This window comes from Molothrus aeneus, chromosome 19, assembly GCF_037042795.1.
Source record: "Molothrus aeneus isolate 106 chromosome 19, BPBGC_Maene_1.0, whole genome shotgun sequence".
NCBI lineage: Eukaryota > Metazoa > Chordata > Aves > Passeriformes > Icteridae > Molothrus > Molothrus aeneus.
This window is the reverse complement of record NC_089664.1, coordinates 24,593-34,082: the sequence shown is the minus strand read 5'-3', so window position 1 is coordinate 34,082 and position 9,490 is coordinate 24,593.

Below are 9,490 nucleotides of genomic sequence, written 5' to 3'. Positions count from 1 at the left end.
ACAGTGCTCCCACAGGGATTCACAGAATCCCCGAATTTGTTTGGGCAGGCACTAGAGCAAATAATGAAATCCTATACCCCAAACCAAGGAATAACCGTTCAATATGTAGATGACCTTTTAATTGCTGGAAAAAGCGAGGAATCAGTTAGAGAAGAAAGCATTAAGCTTCTGAACTTTCTAAGCATCCAGGGGCTGAAGGTGTCCAAAAGTAAATTGCAATTCGTAGAAGAAGATGTGAAGTACCTAGGACACCGACTTAGTAAAGGAACTAAAACACTAGACCCAGGGAGGGTTAAGGGAATCCTCTTCCTTCCTTCCCCAAGAAATAAGAGACAAATCAGGCAGCTATTGGGTCTTGTAGGATACTGCAGACAATGGATTGAAAACTTTAGTGGCAAAGTAAAATTTTTGTATGAAAAACTAACTGCTGAATGTTTGATGAAATGGACTGAGAAGGATAATGAATCATTAGAACAATTAAAAGAGGAATTGGCTAATGCCCCGGTGCTAAGCCTCCCGGATGTTAGGAGACCCTTTTATTTGTTTGTTAACACTGAGGCAGGAGTAGCATTTGGGGTACTGGCTCAGGACTGGGCCGGCAGTCGAAAACCAGTAGCATTTATTTCTAAAATACTAGACCCCATAAGTAGAGGATGGCCAACATGTTTGCAGATTATAGTGGCAACAGCCCTCTTAGTGGAAGAAGCTCTCAAAATTACCTATGGAGGAGAACTGAAAGTCTTTACCACCCATAACATATGGGCAGTATTGCAACAAAAGGCAGAAAAATGGATAAGAGACTCAAGAGTTTTGAAATACGAGGGCATTTTACTGTCATCCCCTCAGTTGATACTTGAAACCACCTCTCTGCAAAACCCCGCTGAATTTTTGTTTGGAGATCCACAGGAGAATTTAACTCATGACTACCTACATAGCATAGAAAAACAAACAAAAATTAGGCCGGACCTCAAAGAGGAAGAACTGGAAGAGGGAGAAAGGTTATTTGTGGATGGGTCCTCTAGAGTTGTTGAGGGAAAGCAAATCTCTGGATATGCGATTGTAGGAGGTAAATTTTGGAAATAATAGAATCTGGACCTTTGAGTCCTAGTTGGTCAGCCCAGGCCTGTGAGCTGTATGCAGTATTGCGGGCTCTAAAATTCTTGGAAGCTAAGGTTGGGACCATCTACACAGACTCAAAATACGCCTTTGGAGTGGTACATACTTTTGGGGAAATTTGGGAAGAAAGAGGGTTAATAAACTCCCGAGGAAGAGAATTAATACATCAGGAACTAATTACTCAGGTACTACAAGCTTTAAGAGGCCCAAAGAAAATAGCAATAGTACATGTTAAAGGATATTATAAGGGTCTCTCCCATTTGATCAGAGGAAACAACACAGCAGACAGAGAGGCAAAGGAAGCTGCTCTCAGAAAATTCCAGGATCAGGGGATAAGGAGAACGCCAGATGATGAGAAAGTTCGAGTCCTGAGCTTCACAGCCCAGGAAGAGGAGAAATTAGACAAAATGGGAATAAAAGAGAATGGGGGTATTCGAAAATTGCCAGATGATAGGGAAGTACTGCCAAAATCTATGGCCCAAAGAATAGTGCAGCAGCTGCATGACCAGACTCATTGGGGAACCCAAACCTTATACCCAAATTCCTATACATGTGTATAGGAATTTACGATATAGCAAAACAAGTAGTTAGGGGATGTATGACATGCCAAAGACTTAACAGACATCAGGCTCGAGAAAGGATTCCAGGAGGAAGGGAATTAGCACACTGACCTTTTTCACATGTACAAATAGATTTCACCGAGCTACTGAAAGTAGGGACATACAAGTACTTATTGGTACTGGTAGATCATCTAACCCACTTTGTAGAAGCATATCCTACATCGCGGGCTACTGCAAATGTGGTCATTAAAACCCTGCTGGAAGAAATAATCCCTAGGTATCGACTAGTAGAAATATTAGACTCTGATAGAGGTCCCCATTTTGCAAACAAAGTACTGAGAGAGGTAACCATGGCATTAGGCACTAAATGGCAATATCACACCCCTTGGCACTCTCAAAGCTCAGGGAGGGTGGAAAGGGCAAATGGAGAAATCAAGAAGCAACTCACCAAGCTCATGGTAGAAACTAAAATGTCTTGGGTCAGATGTTTACCCATGGCATTGCTAAACATTAGAACCCAACCTAGGACGGATGTGGGAATCTCTCCCTTTGAAATGCTTCATGGAATGCCTTACGACTTAGAACTCCCGGGGAACCATCCTTGCATCCAAGATAGTCAAATTCAGGGTTACATACAACAGTTAATGAAACGGAGGGAGGAATTAAAACGAAAAGGGCTATTGGTACAAAGACCCCCTTTGGATATAATAATGCATAAGCTTAAACCTGGAGATAGGGTCCTAATTAAGACTTGGAAAGAGACATCCCTAACACTCCAATGGGAAGGTCCCTATGGTGTCCTGTTTACCACAGAAACAGCCATCTTAACTGCTGAAAAAGGCTGGACACATGCCAGTCGAGTGAAAGGACCCATCACTGCAGACACCCCCTGGGAAGTGACCAGTTGCCCTGGAGATCCTTGGCTAACCCTTCGGAAGGCATAGGAACCTGCGCCAGCTGGTAACGTGAATGACTGAATTAGGGGACAGAGAACTATACCGATTGAGACTCTTGGTAAGAAAACCCCTGAAGGAACTGGAACAGGAGTTAAAGTGCCCTCTGCCGTGGAAAACCTGGAATGAACTGACGCTTGCTCTTTCAGTAGTGGCTGAAGTGAGGCGAGAATTATTTCATTACACCGAGTGTCTTAAATGTCGGGAAGCTTCTTGTCAGGCATGGGTAAAAATCTTTTGCGGGGGCTGTAAAGACAAATGGTGGATTTTCCAGTCACATTTGGTGGGGAGTGCATGGTGTCTTACTTGTGATTGGGATTGGAGAAGAGCAAATCCATTAAGAGCCTTAAGAGAATTTATAAGGATCCCTGGAGAGTGGGAGATCCCTGACAGAGAAGCAGTGTCACTAGTTGAAAATCTAGAACAGAGAAGAGATTGGGCCCTGTCATGGGAATTCCAACACCAATTGCATAGGATCACACGCCAAAACCAGACAGTCATATTCACTACCTTGTGTAAGAAGGGAATCCACGTTCCTCTGGGGTGGCAAGTGAGGCCCGACGAGTGGAATAGCACGATTCGCCGCTATTCTCGAGTCTATAAACAACAAAAACATAGAGAACGTAGGGAAGAACGACGTAACTCTAGGAAGATAGGAGAAAGGGAATGAAAGGCAGAGGGTGGAACCTAAGTAGGTGTGGGACTCAGGCCCTGTAAAGCTCGCTAGGGACAGCAGAGAGTCTGTCATAAAATCAAAGAAATCCTTTGCAGGAGACCCTTTGCCTGGAGGCCTGACAGCCTGCCCTTAGGAGTGGGGGCAGGAGTTAAGGAGAAAGCCCAAATAAAGCACCCCTGAAGACTACCCCTGCTGCCGAGAAGATAATGATCCCTGCAGAGCGACGCACCCGGGCTGGCAGGCGAGGCAGAGAGGTAAGGAGTAGTGGGGGAGAGCAACGGAGCACAGGAACAGGAACGGAGCACAGGAAAGCCCCAGGTAAAAGAGATATGAGTACAAAAGGAGAAAGAAATTTGTTGCTAGGACCCTGCCCTGCTTGGCGAGCTACCTTAATTATTATAACCCTGAGCCTCCCGGCTGCCTGGGGAAACCCTCATCAGCCTTACAAAGAGAACATGATCCCCCTAAATAAATGGACCCTGATCCCTGACTGGTCTCAGGCCTTTCTGAAATCTACCGGATCTATGGGGAATACCACAGTTTTAAGTTTACTAACATTAGTACTGCATGACAGTCTGCCGTACGCTAGACATGAATGGAAGAAGCAGAAAACCTGGCAGCTTCAAGGAGTAGTGGGAGAACAAATTAATATTAGATGTCGAATGGTTAATGGGTCTGACCATACTAACACAATTGCAATCAGTGTTTCCATGGGTGAGGAGGATAAACAAATAGCAGATTGTGCATACCCAATAACACGAGATTGCTGGCAAAACTTCACATTAACTCACACTGCAGAGGTAGTCTGTCTCTGGTCAAAAGATACACAGGGCCTTTCTTTTAAATTTATAATAGATACTAAAACGCACTCTACTACTGCTGAACCTCACAATATCATCACTCCATCTACACCACCAGTTATACTCACCCCAAAAATTTTCAAAATTGGACCTTATATAATCAGGAAAACTTGTCAACAACAAATATTATTCCATCCAGCATGGTCTCTCAAACAGGTCGAACTGCTGATGCAGACCAATGTTTCAGACATCCAGCCAGCTTGTTTTCCATTTTTGCAAACATCCTTTGATGGCTGGACCATTTGGCTCCGGAAACGCAGCTCTTTTAAAACAAGGAAACTTAGAGATGTGACCGGTGTTCTAGGTACAGGATTGGGAACTCTGAATAGCATTGATCCGGAAGTACTAATGAACAAATTGGCTGCTACAACTAGAGATCTGTCCAAATTACAGCAACCACTGAAGTCATCTCTGTTAGCCTTGGGGACACACCAGTGGATGCTGTCAAACATTTTGCCAAATTGGGAAAGAGTAAATGTGAACGATCACAAATTGGTGATTGATGCACTCAGTACTGCACAAAATAATGTTTCCTTAGCCCTCAGCTGTATCCAAGCACAATTGTGGATGCAGTCAGTTTCTGCCTTGATTATAAGAGAAGGCGAGGAAGGCACTTTCCCCACAGAAATTCGGAAAATAATCTGGGATAATGCCAACGATTTTGAAAGAGAATTCCAATCCTGGTGGAAACTGGTGAATTTTACCTATAATGCTATTTCAAATACAGCTACTGCTTTTGTCTTGACCATACGCAATGCCTCTGTACATCTAGTTTTTCCTGTTATTGCATTAGGAATAAACCATGACGGAGCTGTTCTCTATCCTATAGAACATAGGGGATGGGCCCGTCAGTTTGATGACAAATGGCAAACTGTTGATTTGGAATCGTGTATTATCCGAGAACAATTGGGGTTCATCTGTGAAGGCAATGTAATTATAGTTCAAGATATCTGTTTAGACACGGAGCAAAACATTTGTCATTTTGAGATTCGTCCTAACGAGACTTCTAAAACAATTCTTATATACATAGGCAATGGATGTGCGTGTCTTAGAACTATTTGTGATTCTGTGCTTGTAGATGATATTGTGGTGGATACAAAGAATCACTCAAACTTCTGTGCGTGTAACTTCACTAAGATTACAGGGTGTGATATTACTTATGAAGCTAAAGTCACCTCTCACCACCTATTACAATCCAACTAAACACTGCTTCACAAGATAATGCCCACCCCAATTGGGATGAACTTCACTCTAGTGAGACAACTGATGCTCCATCAAGACCTGATCAAAATCCTCGAGAAAATCAAGGAAAGCGGACACAAAACCCTAGTGACTGTTCATCATGACATAGGAAAAATACACCTGGTTATAGAGAGGGTAAAGCAAGATGGCGAGCATAGGTGGTGGGATACCCTGTTCGGGTGGTCTCCTACTACCACAGGTGTCCTAAACAGTAGATGCCATCCCATTGTTGTTCTTTTGATTCTGATTGTGCTTGGTTTTATTTTGCCAGCAGTTCTATTCGTTATGAATTTGAATATGATGAAAAAGCTAAGGAAATTAGCATCTATAATTAGTGCACGTAGCTTAACTGATGAGGAAACTGAGTTAACGCTTGCTAGGAAGGAACTAAAAAGATTTAATGAAAAAAATTGGTAAAAAAAAAGGGGGATTGTAATAAGTAGCAATATGTTTGTTCATTAATTAAATCAACAGCTAAATAATTATACAATATCAAAGCAATAACTAAATAGCTAAAACCACTTGATTCTTAAATGTGCAGCCACATATGGTTGCTTAGCTTGCAGGAATCATATAGAGCTTTGAGAATTCCATGGTAAAGAAAAGTTCACCTAGAGGTCACAGAGGAGAGCTGCAACAACAATCCCTAAACTCACAAGAATTGCTTAGGCTTTCAGGAATCATATAGTGTTCTGAAAATTCCACTGTATAGATATGCCTTATAAGGGAAAGTTCACTCAGCGGTTAAAGAGGAAGACTTGGAGCCTTCATCCCACGACCACCAGAAGGCAGAAAAAGACCCCCTAGCAACTGAACGAGCAAGCGCAAAAGACAGACCACGTCATCCCTGGACTCGGGAGAAGAAGGCAATAAAAGGTGGACTTTGGGGATAGGAACGGCGCGAGCCTAGAGGAGCGGAGACTCCCGGCCGCCCAGCGCTGAACTTTGCTTATTCTTGCTTGCATAATAATAATAAAAAATTATAATTGTATGATCCTTAAATCCAGTGAATTCATTTATCACAAACCCATGCTGTAGAGAAAATATTGACCTTGGCATCCTGGGGCACTTTCTGGGTGGGTGTTTGAATCTGCTTTTCCAGGCCTCGGGCTGAGCAGCGTGAGGCCAAGGCCTGGGGCCCTCCAGCTGGCGCTGGGGAGCCCCCGGGGCAGCGGCAAGGGGCCGCCCTGAGGGGTGGCACAGGGGGCATTTCCCCCGAGCGGGAATGTTCTAAGCATTGGAGCCCTGCAAGATCCAAAGATTCCCCCCAAAAACACCAGCCCAGGGACCCCCAGGATATTTGGGCTGTTCTCCAGTGTTCCATCAGGCCCAGCCCTGTCACCATGGACACCTGGTTCCATGAGATTCCATTGGGTAACAATGTTCTCCAGTGTTCCAGAACATTCCATGGAGTCACGACGGTCACTTGGGTTCCATGCAGGTGCCTGGGGAGCGGGAGCTCAGCCCAAATATCCTAGGGGTCCCTGGGCTGGTGTTTTTGGAGGGAATCTTTGGATCTTGCAGGGCTCCAATGCTGAGCCACGGATGCCCCTTGGGGAAGAATGAAGCATCATGGAAGCCAGGAGACCCTCATGGAAGCCAGGAGACCCTCATGGAGCCAGGAGACCTTCATGGAAGCCAGGAGACCCTGATGGAAGCCAGGAGACCCTGATGGAGCCAGGAGATCCTGATATGGAGGCAAGGCTGCAGCGGGACACAGAGGGACCTCATGGGAGCCAGGAGAGCATTGTGAGGCTGTGGAACAATGTGGCACCGAGGTTTCACTGGGGCTTGACAGAAGCTCCTGGTGACAAGGAAGCACTGGGAGCCTCTGGAATCAGCATCTGCAGGAGGATTTCCTGCTCCCTTCTGGGATGCTGGTGGACAATAAAGCCTGAGGCAGCCTCCCAAGTGTCCAGCTGTGTCACCAGTGGGGGCCACATCTGGGCCCTGTCAGCCCTGGCCCTGCTGCTCCTCCTGGCCAGGCATGGAGCTGCTGGGAGCCCGGGCTGGGGGGAATCCTCAGGGCTGTGCAAGGAAAGGTTCCCCACAAGCAGCCCTGGAGTGAGATGTGCTGTGTGAAAAACGCCAATCACTTGTTTTTAAAATTTTAAAAGTTTAATAGTAATAAAATGGTTATAAAAATAGAAATACAATTAGAGTAATAATAATTTGGACAATTTGAATTAGGACAATATGAGACAATAGAGACAAAGAGTTATGGATGTCCGGGTACCTTTTTCTGGGCAGCACGAGCCCAAAAAAGACACCTGTTAACAAAGGATTAACCCTTAAAAGCAATAGCCTGTTGCATATTCATACACTTCATACATGATGCACAAATTCCATTCAAATACAGGATTCTGTCTGGTCAGTGCCACCTACTTCCTCTGAATCCTAACAGCACCTTCGAGGCAGGAAGAAGTTAATTTCTTTTGATAAGAGGGCAATAAATTCCTTTTTCTCTGAACGATTTAGGTGTCCTGTGGCTGCTATCTCGCTGTGAGTCTTTCTTTAAAAAAAGAATCCTACATAGCATAGTTTCTATTCTAATATTTTTTACAATCTAAAACTATATTTCACACAGTATTTAAGAGACTTAATACAGCATTACTTTCTAACACAAGACATATAATATACATTTTAATATTTGCGAAAAGACCAATCATAAAATACGCATTTTTCACATGCAGGCAAAGCCAGCAAGACAGCAGAAAAAGCAAGAGCAGCGCAAGCAACACAACAAACTCACCAAGAGCAAGAGAGCAAGTTTGAACAGAACCTGCAAAGGGCAAAATCAGCTCAAACCAGGTTAGACTGAAGAACAAGGAGCACCAGGCATGGGCTGATGATCCAGGTAAAACATTCCAACGTGAGGAGGATGACAGAAGCCTTCATCAAAAGAGCACCAGAAAATTGACGAGCACCACAGGAGGAACTGATGCAGGCGCTGAAGCCACACAGGGCTGTAAAACCGTGACACAGCCTTATGCAAATGTGAGTATGCTAATGAAGTGTTGTAAATTGTGACTTTTAAAATGGAACTGAAGGCTAAAGGAGATCATGTGGGTGACACCGTAGAATCTCATGGAACCAAGTGTGAATTGTTACAGGACTCAGGAGACCATGGTGACACCATGGTGGAATCTCATGGAACCAAGTGTGAATTGTTACAGGACCCAGGAGACCATGGTGACATTGTGGTGGAATCTCATGGAACCAAGTGCCCAGAGTTTTATGGCTCAGCCTCATGGAGCGCTGGAGACCATTGTGTCCCAATGGGAACACGTGGAACAAAGGCTCCTTAGTGACACAGCAGGGCCTCATGGAATGCAAGAGATCATCCTGATGGAAAGGAAACTCATGGAACCAAGAGTCCACTGTTTTACAGTGTGGCCTCATGGAATACAAGAGATCATCCTGATGGAATGGAAACTCATGGAACCAGGAGTCCACTCTTTTGCTGCGTGGCCCCATGGAAAGCTGGAGACCATTGTGGCACCATGGAAACGAATGGCACAAAGGCTCCACTGTGACCCAGCAGGGCCTCATGGAACCAAGGACACTGCTGTGATACAATGGAATCTCATGGAACCAAGGTCCAGTTGTGACAAAGCTGGGCCTCACGGAACCAAGGACATGGCCATGATCCAATGGAATCTCTAGGATCCAAGGATCAATTGTCAACACATCAGGTTCTCATGAAACCAAGCAGAACATTGTGACACAGTGGAATCTCATGGGAGCAAGGCTCTGCTTTGATCAAGTGCGGCCTCATGGGACACAGGTGCCACAAGGACATTGTCAGGCCTAGTGGGAACAAGACACCACTGTGGCAGACCAAGGCCTCATAGGACCTAGGAGAGCACTGTGACACAATGGAACCTGATGGAACCAAGGGCCCATTGTGACACGGCAGGGTCTCATGGAAGCCCAGTGCCACTGGGACATCTCCAGACTTGGCGGAAAAAAGTGTCCATTGTGACACAGCACAGCCTCAAATCACAGGAGAGCAGAGGGATGCCATGGAATCTTGGGGAACCAAGTGTCAATTCTAAACACAGCGAGGACTCATGGAACCCA